Source organism: Meles meles, chromosome 6 (assembly GCF_922984935.1).
Source record: "Meles meles chromosome 6, mMelMel3.1 paternal haplotype, whole genome shotgun sequence".
In the NCBI taxonomy this organism is placed as follows: Eukaryota; Metazoa; Chordata; class Mammalia; order Carnivora; family Mustelidae; genus Meles; species Meles meles.
Genome location: NC_060071.1, coordinates 52,217,074 through 52,231,192, shown reverse-complemented (window position 1 = coordinate 52,231,192; position 14,119 = coordinate 52,217,074). Strand labels below are relative to the sequence as shown.

At 43.5% G+C, this 14,119-nt stretch overlaps 1 pseudogene; it reads left to right on the top strand.

Moving 5' to 3' along the window:
* Positions 1 to 686: 686 nt before the first annotated feature.
* Positions 687 to 8,498, top strand: LOC123943529 (annotated as a pseudogene).
* The last annotated feature ends 5,621 nt before the right edge of the window (positions 8,499 to 14,119 follow it).

Sequence of the window (14,119 nt, the reverse complement as noted above, 5' to 3'; positions counted from 1 at the left end):
AAAAATGATACCAGCTGTAAACTTGGATCTACTGAAAGAAGCAAAGAGCTTCAAAAATAGTATAAATATGTCAGGAAATTTTCCCTCCTCATTTTGTAAGTTCTCTAAAAGATTATTGAGTAAAGGTATGATGGCAATAATATAAAGGATAGGAGGCAGAAATGAATGTATGGTGTTGTAAGGGTCAAAAACTACACATGCAAGGATATAATTTTACTTAAAGGAGAACTGTCATGAACTAAAGATATCTATTGAAAGCTGTGGAAAAACCACTAAAAAAAATGAAGACAGGGAAAGAAGAAAAAAGGAGCAAAGAACAGATGGAACAAATAGGACACAAGAAACAAGATGGAAGATTCAAACCAAGAATTATATTAAATATAAATGGTCTAAACCCCAATTTAAAAATCAGGTACTATTGGATAGAATAAAAAGGCAGATCCAACTATATGCTGTCTACAAGAAACCCACGTTAAACATAAATGCACAGGTAGTTTGCAAATAAAAGGGTGGAATCAAATACACCATGAAAAGAATAATGATAAGAAGACGTGTGTGACTGTATTATAATCAGAAAAAGTAGCTGAGTGACTTTGGACATTAGTCATCCTTGGTGTAGGATTGCTTAGTGCTGGGCCTGGTAGACTTGATCTTTTCTTCTTCCATACTGGAGGCATGCCACAACCATGTTATGCCAGATCCTGCATCAGGCCAAGAAGCATTCGAGTTTGATCCTCATCTTCCTATGTTATTGGAGCAGCCCTGTATGTCTTGTGCGTGGCATTGTTCAATCCTGATGTCAGTTGGGAAAGGAAGAATAATACAGAACCCTGGAAAAACTGGGTCTCAATGATCAATACAAGTTCTACCCAGTGAATGTAGATTGCAGCAAACTGAAGAAAGAAGGTTCAGACTTACAAGTGAAATGTTTCACTATAATGCTGCTTAGAATGTAGTTCTCGTAGAATCCATCTGCACAGTTTTCCACTTATCCAGGGAATATTTCCTCTCTAAATGCATGAAATCATTTTGATATATTGTGTTGGGATTTACACTGATTAATAAATATCTGAAACTTGAAAAAGAAAAGAAAAAGTGGTATTGGGAGAAATATGATCAGAGATAAAATGAATATTTAATTACAATAAAACATAATTCATCAAGAGACACAAAATCCTAAATGTGTATGCTTTTACTAAGATAATTTCTGAGTGTATGAAGCAAAATTTATAAAACTGTGAATGGACCTGCAATTATTCTTGGAGGTTTCAATACGTTTCTCTCAATTACTGATAAAAATAAACAAACAAAATTCAGTAAAGATAAGAAACACCTGAACAACACTTTGAGCCAATTTGACCTGACATTTACTGACCATCCACTTAATGACTGCTTACACAATTTTTTAAAGTGCATGCGGAACATGTACCAAAATGCCATAAATACCAATCTTAGTATATCTAAAGGACTGAAAACAAAGTCTCTTTAATTCCAACATAATGGAATTAATCTAAAAACCAGCAACAGAAAGATATCTAAAACCCCCAAATATGGAGGAATTAAACAAAGCAGTTGATTTTTTTAAAAAGATTTTATTTATTTATTTGACACAGAGAGAGAGATTGCAAGTAGGCCGAGAGAGAGAGGGAAGCAGGCTCTCTGCTGGCAGAGAGCCCGATGCAGGGCTTGATCCCAGGACCCTGAGATCATGACCTGAGCCGAAGGCAGAAGCTTAACCCACTGAGTCAACCAGGTGCCCCAAAACACTTAATTTTTTTAAAGATTTATTTATTTATTTTAGAGAGAGAGAAAGAGAGCAAGCAAACATGGGGAGGAGCAGAGGGAAAGAATGCCAAGCAGACTCGCTGTTGAGTGCAGAGCCCCCTGGGGGCCTCAATCTCACAGCTCCCAGATCATGACCTGTGTTGAAATCAAGAGTCAGATGCTCAACTGACTGAGCCACCCAGGCACCCAAACAACACACTTCTTAAAAAACCTTGATTCAAAAAGTAAATCACAAGAGATATTAACAAAGACATCTTAACTGATGATTCTGAAAACTGAACACACAATTTGTGGGATACAGCTCAATGAAAAATCTTTGCCTTTAATTGTCTATTTTTAGAAAGTTGTTTTGTCAATATTTTTAGTTTCTTTCTGAAAAAAAAAAAAAAAAAAAAAGCTAGGAAAAGAAGAGCAAATGAGACCCAAATTAAATGGAAAGAAATATAAGGAGCAGAAATAGAAAATGGACAAATAATTGAGAGCTTCAACAACACCAAAAGAGGCTTCTGAAAAGACCAATACATTGAAAAACTTGTGGCGAGATTCATCAGAGAGTAAGAAAGAGAGAGAGAGAGAGATACAAATTACTAATGTAATGAACCAAAAAGAAGAGCTAACCACAGACTCTAGAGACAATAAATAACAGCATAATGAGGGAGTGTGATGAACAACTTCATGCCAATAAAATCAACAAGTTGGATGAAATGACCAATTGCTTAAAGACACAACTTACTCAAGAAGAAAAAAAAAATACCCCACAGTAGCCTGACATGTGTTATGAATGTGTCTGGAGTTCGTGAGCGACATCTCTCATCCTTAGAGCTATTTGTGTGACCTATGATGACCTTGACTAATGTGACTGGCATCATGTGAAGGAACGTGAGGAAATAAAATGCTTTGGCTACTTCCCCTTAAATTGACAAGCACATACAGCGCAAAAAGCAGTAAATAGAGTTATGTTTACCAAGACGCTAACTATGGAAGCATACTGACGAAAAATGCTGTTATCTCCTGACCAGGGAGAGCTGGGGACTAAGACACCAGTTGGTCAAACAATCATCAAGCCATTTTCCACTGAACAACCCATGTGCTTGGCTACCTGTGTCTCTCCAAGAGACACTGGAATGTCAGAGATCAAAGGACACCTGATCTTGATTTAGGGAGAGAAAAAGATGGATTCAGGGATTCAGATGGTCTACCCCATTATACCTTTTAAGTTTGCTTTTGCCATTTAGCTTTTTAAAGGAATAATTGTTTGTATATATAATGTTTAATTAAGTCACTTGGGGGTTTCTTAGTTCTGCTTCTGCATATCGTTTTTGCTAAAATCTGAGTAATGTTGAAATTAAGACTGAAATTGGAAACTCAAGCATGACACATAATTCATTTAAAAAATTGGATTAATAATTTAAAAGCTTCCTCTCAAAACAAAACAAAACATTCCAGATCCAGATGGTTTCACTAGTGAATTCCAACAAACACTTAAGAAAGAGATAGTATCAATTTTAAATGAATTCTCTCAGAAAAAGGAGGCGAGAACATGTCCCAACTCTTTATGAGGTCATTATATTCTAAAACTAAAACTACGTAAGGACATTATTAAAAAAAAACAAACAACTATAGACCAGTATCTCTCATGAACATAGTTTCAAAAATCCTTACAAAATATGAAGAAAATGAAACTTAGAAGAGTAGATCATTAATCCTTAAATAAATCCTAAATAAGTCCTTACAAAGTAGAACTAATGATATCTTTTTTTAAAAAAAATATTTTATTTATTTATTTGACAGAGGGAGAGAGAGATCACAAGTAGGCAGAGAGGCAGTCAGAGAGAGAGAGGGGGGAAGCAGGCTCCCTGCTGAGCAGAGAGCCCGATGAGGGGCTGGTTCCCAGGATCCTGGGATCATGACCTGAGCTGAAGGCAGAGGCTTAACCCACTGAGCCACCCAGGGGCCCCGAACTAGTGATATCTTACGGGATAATACACAAGGCAAAAGTAGTTTATCTCAGGAACGCAGTCATTAACAATAATATTGTTACATTAAAAATCAATCAATGTAATTTACCACTGTAATAGAATGAAGATTGAAAGTTGTATAACCATCTCAATAGATGCAGAGAAAGTATTTGAGAAAATTCAACAGTAATTTGTGATAAAAATTCTCAACAAACTAGGAATAGAAAGGAACTTTTTACTTTTTAAAAGATTTTATTTTATTACTTATTTGACAGACAGAGATCACAAGTAGGCAGAGAGGCGGGCAGAGAGAGAGAGGAGGAAGCAGGCTCCCCGTGGAGCAGAGAGCCCAATGCGGGGCTCGATCCCAGAACCCCGAGACCATGACCTGAGCTGAAGGAAGAGGCTTTAACCCACTGAGCCACCCACACACCCCAGGAACTTTCTGTTTTGATAAAGAGGATCAGATAAAAATAAAAGTCAGTGTGTTTTCCTTATAATGTGAGAAATAAGACAATGTCTGCTTTTACCACTTCTATTCAGCATTGTCCTAGAGATCCTATGTAGCACAGTAATTCAGGAGACAGAACAAAGGTCACCTGAGTTGGAAAGGAAGAAGTAAAACCACCTTCATTTGTAGACATGATGTGTACATAGAAAATCACAAGGAATCTTTTTAAGAAAGAACTAGACCTACTAGAACCCTGAGTGACTTTAGCAAGGTGAGGGGATGCAAGGCCAATATGTAAAAACCAACCATTTTTCTCGATCAACAACAACTAGAGAACGCAATTTGACAAAATAATACTTCTAATATTATCAAATAATGGGAAATACTTAGGGATAAATTTAACAAAATCTATGCAAGACTTGTATTCTAAAAACTACAAATCATCACTGAGAGAAATCAAAGAGGACCCAAATGAGCAGAGAACTATATTCTGTTGGTGGATTGGAATACTCTTAAAATATTAACCCACCCCACATCGGCCAACAGATTCAAAGCAATCCTGATGAAATCCCAGCAGCCCCCACTTCTTTTTAAAACGTCGACAAATTTATTCTCGAATGGGTATGGAATGTACATGAACTATATGGAGTTTATATGAAATATATAAAAGACTTGGGCTAGATGAAACAACTTTGGAAAAAAAAAAAGTTGGAGGACTCTGATTACTGGATTTCGGTGCTTACTCTAAAGCTCAAGAGAGTCGTGATGCCAATACCAAAAAAGAGTCCCAGATCAGTGGAACAGAATAAAGAGTGACAATAACTCAGATACACACTCCATTGATTTTTGACATATTCCAATCAAGGGAAGGACAGTCTTTTAACACATGGTGCTGGAGTAACCAGATGTCTGTTAGGGGTGGGGATGACAAGTGAACCTGGGTCTCTACTGAGCACCATACAGAAAAATGAACTCAAAACAGGTAAGAAGACCTCAAGGTAAAATTGTAAAACTTACAGAAAAAGAAAAATAGGCAAAATTTGCAACTTACAAGGCAAAGATTTCTTAGCTAGAGAATAAAAAGCATGAATCATGAAAGAAAAAAATGAATCGCTTGGTCTGCGTATTGGTTGGTGAAGGCTTTCCCCACAAGCTGGGGGTGCTGAAGGAACAGAAATGTATTTTCTCAGGGTTCTGGAGGTTGGAAGTCCAAGATCAGGGTTCCAGCAGGTTGTTTGCCTTTTCTTTGCATACCCACATCTCTGGTGTCTCTTTCTCTTTTCTAAGGGACGAGTTCTACCAGATTCCAGCCTCAGCCTCCTGACCTCATTTAACCTCATGTACCATCTTAAAGGACTTCTCTCCAAATTTCGGGACCTAGGGTTTTGCGTGGGGCTTCAACCTGTGAATTTTAGGGGAAATAGAATCTGGTTCATGACAGTCCTCATCAGAAATAAGTATTTCTGCTCTTTGAAAGACATCTCCAATAAATAAAAGGATAAGACATAGGCTGGGAGAAAATATTCACTTTTCCTATCCTATATCTGACAAAGGGCTTATACCCTGAATATATGAAGAACTACCAGGATACAAGAGTAACAGAAAACTCAACTAAAAACTGTTCACTGGATTGGGAGAGACATTTTACAAAAGACAAGGTGGGAGTGGCCAGTGAGCACGTGAAAGGACGCCTGACATCCTTTGTCATCAGGGATGGGAAAATTAAAAACCACTATAAGTTATAACCACACAGTCATTAGAGTGGTTAATACAAAAAACCTGACAATTTCAGGAACTGGAAGGATGTGGAGCTTGGGGAATAGTGGGGCTGGTGTAAAATGGTGTAACCTCTTCAGAAAATTTTGACCGTTTTTCTGAAATTGAGCATGCATTTAACATATGACCCCAAAATTCTACTTCTAGGCATTTCCCAAGAGATATGAAGACTTGAGTCCACTCACCCATAAATGTTTATGAGTCACTTAATAAAAGCCCCAAACTAAAAATAACCAAAATGTCCATAAACTAGTGAGTGGATAAATAAATTGTAGTTCATGCATATAATGAGCTATTAATCAGCAATAAAAAGGAATGTCATACACCCACATGGATGGATGCCAACGTAATTATGCTGCGTGAAAGAAACCAGTTATAAAAGAAGACATACTCAGAATTCTATTCATTTGAAATGCTAGGAAGTCTAGAAACAGCAAATCTTGGCTCTAGGGACAAAAAGCTGATCAGTGGTTGCCTGGGGCTGGTTGTCAATCGCTCTGATGGACTGGGAGGGCACAAGCACACTTTTGGGGGAAATGAGAAAAGGCCTTCATTTTGATTTGGGTGTTGTTTACCTGAATGTATGCATTTGCTAAAACTCTCCGTACTATATACTTTAAATAGGTTCATTTTACTGTACAGACACACAGACACATATGTAGTCTGTATCACTCATATACATATAAATAATACCCCAATAAAGTTGATTAAAACAATTTTGAAAATCCAGTGAACCGAGCCTGACTCTCTGCCCAGCAGCCCATTCTCTCAACAATGCTGACAATTCTGACCTCCCTCGTGGACTGCAGTTTCTGTGCTGGGGACAGATATGAATTAGGCTGATTCTGAGACAGGAGCTTACAGATGTTCATTGAGTGAGCAAGTAACAGAAATGGCATTTCTACTTTTTAACAAATGATGAATATTTTCCCCAAACCCTGTAAAAGCTTCTGTCCAGAGTTGATTTAGTCTCCATTTGCTAACTCATAAAGTCTTGTTGAATCCCATGACCCAGACTGAGGGGACACGATCTCTTCCCACATTTGGACTAGCAGACCGGTAATCTGCTTGAAGACATCTGTGGTCTTTCCTGACTTGTTCGTCAATGTGTCACAGAAAAGCTCTTTTTTTCTTTTCAAAATGCTTCAGAATTGACGTTGAAACTAAAGATCGTATTCTCTCCACCCCTGGAATTCTGAATGACTTATTTCAGAAATGGCTTCAATTTCTATGCTTGTCATTTTAGACCAGACCAGACCCCATTAATGGTTAAGTGATGTCAGTTGGCTTTATCTGGGGGTGGTTTATTGGGTTTTTTTGCTGGGTTAAGCTGTCTTTCTGCGAGGGGCAGATTTAACGGATTTAGTTATCCCCAGATGTGCCTAAATATAAGACAGAGAAGAACAAATACTGAGTAGGAATGTTAGTGAGTTTGTTGTATTTCTCTCAAATTCCTGTGGGTTTCTTTTGGCACTAGAAATTAATTTATTATTCTCAGTTCCTTTTAAATAAAAATCTGATGCAATAGTTAGAGCCCGTGTCAGGCTGGGAGCCTCCTGTTCTAATCAGTTGCTGCAACCTGGCATAAATCAATTCAGCAAACATCCCTAGAGCATCTGTCTTGTACTCCGACCCTCGGTGAGCCTGACGGAACATGCCGAAGAAGGTTCTGGCTTCAGGGAGCCCCCGATAAAAAAGAAGCATGAATGGTGGCTGGACTTAGAGCTAAAAATAACTAAATTTTAGTTAGAATTTCTCCACCTTCTTAGTAGCCTTCATTCAAGAATGCTCCTTAACGTCCCTGCTAAATCAATCTTATGAGTTATGGCGTCATGATTTTCAAAATGGGAAATTTTATCCCCATGTACTTGACCAGATTAAGGTGAAGTTCAAAGAGGTCATGCTGAGGATGCCAGTTTATAAACACCATGTAATAAAGTTGTAAAGTCCGTTTATTAGGATATGATGCTGGAATTGGCCAAGGCTGCACAGCGGTAACCATTTTGCTGTATGTTAAGTGTGTCAGATCAGCACGGTCTACACCTTGAACTTACACTGTGTCCTGTGTCCATTATATCTCAATAAATCTGGACGAAAGTGAGCTAGAATAGAATTATCCATATAGAGTTCAACAGTGGAGAATAAACCTGACAGTTTTGGAAAATTCTTGCCATACATGGCTTTTGCCCTACTTCCCGATTTTTCTCCTTCTAGGATTCCAATTACACATGCTTATGGATGTTGCTTCTGTGTGTTTGTACACCTTCCTAAAGTCAGACCTCCTGGGGCCCGGTCTGTCCTGGCCACTCTCTCTGTAGGCTGCTGGCCCCGGGTTTCTCCTGGGGAGTCCTCTGCAGGATACTTCTGTCTTGGAGTGGTAGGGGGCACCACCACCCAGTGGCAGGCCCCATGCACACATGTGTGATGCCCAGCTGTGGGCATCCCCAAGTGTGAGGAGCCCCCGAGACTCCGCGTGTTCTGCTTTTGCCCCTATAGATGCAGGTTGGGGCCTGGAGCTGGACAGCTGAGGCATGCTATCTGGGATAAGTGACCAGAGAGCCTAGGCCTGGCCTAAGTTCCTCCTCTTAGACTGGAGGTCATTCCAGGACGTTGATCGAAGGGTCTGGAGACCCATGGTCTGAGGGACCAAGCCCATCTGGCTTGCTTTCTGTCTTTTAAGGCCCCTTGACTTCTCAGTGTTTACAGCCATAAAGAGAAGAGACCTGTTTTTCCCTCCAGCCGGCCCCCACCTCCCGCCTCCCCTGGCTCCATCTGAAAGGAGCAGGAAAGGTCATCATGGGGTTACCAGGGAGCCCCTGGGAAAGCCCTAGGGTGGAGACCAGTCCGGACTGTGTTTCTCCAGCTGCAGCTAAAGTGTGTTCTCTGATGGTTCTTGATGGTTCAGCAAGACTGCATGGAAGAAAGGGTCTAGAGGCTTCTTCCTGGGAGGAAGACAGGAGAGCTCCCTTCACCCCCTCCCCCTGCACCCCCCAACAGAAGAGAGGAGACAAGGAAATTGGGAGGGAGCAGAAAAGAAGGTAGGGAGACAAGACAGAGGGGAGGGAGTGGAGCCTGGAGAGGGGAGAAGCAGAGGGCGTGCAGAAGAGGACAGAGAGCAGAGGGACGGGGAGGAGAGGAGCCTGTCCCTACATCACGGCCACCTGCACTTTCCAAATGCTGGCTACAGAGGATGCGCATTTTGCCTGAGCCGGTCCCACAGTGAGAAGCGCTAAGGGTGGGATTTCAGGCCCGAGGCTCTCCAGTGTTGGGGACTGCCCTCTGTCTGCGAGGCTCTGGCTCCCCTGCCTGGATTTAGGATTCACCCTGGGAAGCTGGAACCTCACCCTGGCAACCGGGAGCTGGAGATGGGAGAAGGCCTTTCTTGTGTGTTTTCAAAAAGCCTCTGCTCTTTCCAAACAACTTTTCAGCAAGAAGCCCAAAAAACAGAATCTCTCCCAAAGCCGAATCCGGCTTCTCTCCAAGCCCATGTTCTAGATCCCAGAAGCTTCTCTGTCACCCTGGGATCGGGTGCTCAGACTTTCTGTAGCCTCGTGAGCCCATGACCAGGGTGAGGGATGTAATTTCAAAGCGGGGATGGCCAGATCGATCATAAATCACCGTTCCCCATGTATGGTTTGGCTCCGTGACCCTTCTGGGAATGGGGATTCAGGGCAGAAGAATCTTCCTGATGGATTTTCCAAAGGCCCGGTCCTGTGCTTCCACGAGTCTGGCCCTCGGAGGCCCCCCTTTACCTCGGCCCGGCCCGTAGCCAGGACCATCTCTTCCCTGGGCCCCCAGACTCTGGAACCAAAGGCAGCTTGTGGCCTGAGAGATGGATGGAGAAGGCGGTCTGTCCGGTCGGTGGGGAGAAGGAACAGCTGTACCAGCTGTGAAACAGAACCCGTACGCCGGGCCACTGCTGGCAGGGGAGGCTGCTTTCCAAGTGGAAAGTGGTGAGAAGTGTGTTGGAATCTGCCTCCAGAGTCATGGAATTTTTTTTTTTAATGTCCTTTCAAACACATACTTTGAAAAAAAAAATATTTAAAGGCAGGGGAAATTAATTAGGGCCCTTTGTGCTGGAATCGCCTTCCCAGAGCTCCTCTGGCTGGAGAAGTAAAAATAGAACCTGTGAGGAGCTGGAAATGGACTGCAAACAAAGATCACATTTAAGAGCCCAGCTAAGCATGGCCATCCAAATAGGAAGAAAGGGGCTAATTATTTCCATTGCCACGGAGGGAAATGGTGGCAGTTTTCCTGGGGTCCCTGGGAACAGCCCCCAAACTGGAAAACCCCCAGGAGGCTGGGAGGAGAGGCATTCCCAAGGGACAGACCCTGATTATGCCCCTCAAAGAATCATAACTTTTGTCCTAGCTCAGTGACTGAGCAGGAGCGAGGAAGTCAGGAGGGAAAAGTGGAGAAAAGCAGAGTTTGGGGGGCCTTACAAAGCTCTTCCGCTTAAACAACATTTTGACCTTTTTAATATATTCTGCCACTGGTTTGACTCTCCATTACCCCCGGGAAGCCGGCCTGGTAGGAGGTTACATAGTCTCCAAACCAAGTCTAAGATGCCTAAAAGGTGTTGCTGGAGGGTCACTTAAGGCCCGGAGGGCTCATGTCGGAGTCGCAGCTTGGCTGGATTTCAGTACAACATGGGGGATGAGAGCTTGCTTCAGAGCCAGAGAAGCCCCAGAGAAGTCTGGGCTCCGCCACTTACCAGCAAGTGGGAGGGTAGGATGCCACTCTGAGCCTCAGTTTCCCCGTCTGCAGCATTGTCTCCTGGGATCTTCAGGCATCAATAGGCCTCGCTTTTAAAGGTGGTCATGAGGGGGCACCTGGGTGGCTCAGTCAGCCGAGTGTTGGACTCTTGGTTTTGGCTCAGGTCGTGATCTCAGGGTCGCTCTCCGTCTGCCCCTTCCCTCACTCACGCATGTGTGCCTGCACACTCTCTCTCTCGCCTAAATAAATAAAATCTTAAAAAAAAAATAAAGGTTGTCCTCACCTGAGGTGAGGGAGAGGAAAGGATTTGCTGTGAAAAGTCACAGAGATTAGGGGATTGTTTGTTGCCTAAGCATGTCAAATTTAACCTGGCTCACATACCTTCCACCACAGGGGGCCATGAGGATCGAATGAAATCTTGTGTGTGAGAGGGCTTTGTCAAGTGCGGATGGCTGCCCTTCTAGCTCCGGGACAGGTTCCGTGCCACGAACACTTTAGCGCGGATCCCCAGTGCGACCCTGTGACGGAGGGAGTGGGTGTCCCTGGAGCGTCGGCAGAGCGTGGTGGTCATGAGTGAGGACCTGGGCAGCCGACCAAGGTGTGACTCCTGACTGCACGCACAGTGTGACTTTGGGTGCTTTCCTTGACCTCTTTGTGCCTCAGTCTCCCCACCTGCACAATGTCACAAGATTTAAATGAGTTATTTCATGAAAAGCCCTTAGCACAAAATAAATTGTCCAAAACGTTGGCTATTCTGGCAGCTGAGGTGGTTCAGAGGGGTAACGTGCTGTGCCCGTGGACACATGTCTCATAAGAGGCTGAGCTGGACTGAAGCTTGCATGACCCCAAAGCTGGCCTTCACCGCTCTGCGCCTGAAGAAGGAACTCTGTGCCCCGCCGGGAGGCTCCAGGAGAAGAAGCCATTGTCAGCCTCTGGTGTCACCATCATCAAGCCATCAAGACCACATCGCATCCTTCGTGATAGCTCTTTGTAGTTTGAACTCTAAATGTCTACAATCCATCTTATTCCATCAGAAATTCCGAATCCCACTTTGCCAACAAAAACCCTGAAGTTTGGAGCAAGTAATGACTTACCCAAGATGGCTCACTCCACAGCAGGCGAAGCAGGATTCGAACCCAGGACATTCTCCTCCACCCGGCAGGGCGACTGGGTAGCACATCCGGGCACCTTCCGGCTTGCCCAAGGCAGCCACCTTTTCCTCGATGGCCAGTTCTTCTCTTTCTAGGTTAGCCACCAGCTTCTCTGGGGGAGGGTGAGCTGGGGGGGTTGGGGCTCTGGGGGACCAGGACAGTGCCATCTCCCAGCAACGCCACCCAGCTGTGCTGAAAGCAGAGGGACGGGCCATCCCCAGGGCGGAGGGGAATCCCTGTGAGGGGCAAGGGCAAGGTTTGCCATGGCCCAGGTTGCTAAGGAGGATCTGGCCAGAGCACACGCTGTACGGATGCCCAGATCAGGGGCTGTCCGGCCCAAGAGATAAGGTCTGGGGCTCTCGACAGTGCAGAGGGTAGTGGGAGCTGCTCGTGGAGCCAAGGTCAGCCTCAGGCCCCATGGGGACCACTCTCTGGCCCACGGCTCCTGCCACACACGGACTTCTAACCCTAGCCAGGACTGACCTCCACCCTGGCCACACAGAAAGCCTTCAAACCAGGCACATCTGGCTGCAAACCCAGTCATGGGCTGACCATGAACTCAGTCATAGTTACCCCACCTGGAGACTAACTGTAAACATGAACTGTACTTGAATATTGACCCCAAACCTCAAGGGCTGCTCCCAACTGCAGCGAATTAGTTACTCACTGGTCACGGGCTGACTTTAATCCCGGTTCCAGACTGACCTACTGCACGGCGGCCAGCCTGAGCCTAGCACAGCCTCATGGATCACACAAGGGAGGGAGAGGTGGGTCCGCCCAGCACATCTTCACGGTAGAATCCTTAGATCCCCATGAGGTTGGGGAAAGGGGAGGACAGAACCCCTCTCTATAAGCACATATGGGATCAGTATTCTCCAGGGAAAACCTTGATTTCAGGAAAACACGTGGCGAGATGATCCAGGTCTCGGCAACACGAGAGCCCAGCCAGAAAGAAATCCTGATAGAGAGAGAGAGGCCCCTATTATATTGTTCTCAAAACCGGGCAAGGACAGGTCAGGCAGAAACTTAACAGACAATTCCACTGATTGACATAGTTGTAACTCTTCATGAAACAGCAAATGGGGTGCCTAGGTGGCTTCATCGGTTATGCATCCGCCTCTTGGTTTGGGCTTAGTTATGATCTCAGGGTCGTGGGATTGAGCCCCACGTGGGCTCCACGCTCAGCATGGGGTCTACTGGGGATTCTCTCTCTTTGTCTCCCTCTCCCCCTACCCCCACACACAGGCCCAGTACCCATGCCTGCCCTCTCTCTCAGATAAGCAAATAAATCTTTAAAAAAAAATTAAGCAAATTATTTAAAAATAGCACATCATGACTAAGAATGTTTTATCTCAGGAATGTAAGGATGCTCCAGAATCAGGAGATCTATCCATGAATTTTACCACATTAATAAACCAAGGGAGAAAAATCACAGAAGGTTGCAACAGAAACATACGAAATATTTGAAAAGTGCATCATCTCTTTATAATAAACATTCTTAGAGGCTAAACAAAGAAGGGAACTTATTTAACTTTAGAAAGTTCCTCTACTTAAGTCCTACAGTGAATATACTCAACATGATTTTTTTTTTTTAGTTCAAATACCTTCCTCTTATTGAAGGTACAAGGCAGGGATGACCACTGTGCCTAGTGTTATTCAATATAGTGCAGGAGGGCCTAGCCTAGGCAATCAAGGGAGAAAAGGAAATAAAAATTATAACTTTTGTAATGGAAGACATGAAACTGCGATTGTTTTCAAATAAAAACTAACACTCAGCAGGCAAACTAACAGAAGTAAAATAAATATCTTTAAGATGGCTGGAGACAGGGGCACCTGGGTGGCTCAGTGGGTTAAGCCTCTGCCTTCAGCTTAGGTCATGATCTCAGGGTCCTGGGATCGAGCCCCGCATCGGGCTCTCTGCTTGGTGGGGATCCTACTTCCCCCTCTCTCTCTGCCTGCCTCTCTGCCTACTTGTGATCTCTCTGTCAAATAAATAAACAAAATCTTTTTTAAAAAAAGATGGCTGGATATACGATCAAACTACAAAATTCATTAGCATCCCTTTAAAATACCAATAATCAGACGCTAAGTAGAAAATAAACTCCTATTACCATAGCAATGAACTTACGAATCATCTAGGGATACACCAAGTGAAATATTAGTAAGACATTCATGGATCAGATTGTCAAACTTGGTAAAAAAGGTTAAAAAAAAAAAGCAAAAGCTAAACAGCAGGTGGACGGAAGAGCTAATTCTAAAAACTTCTAGGGACATCTGGCTGG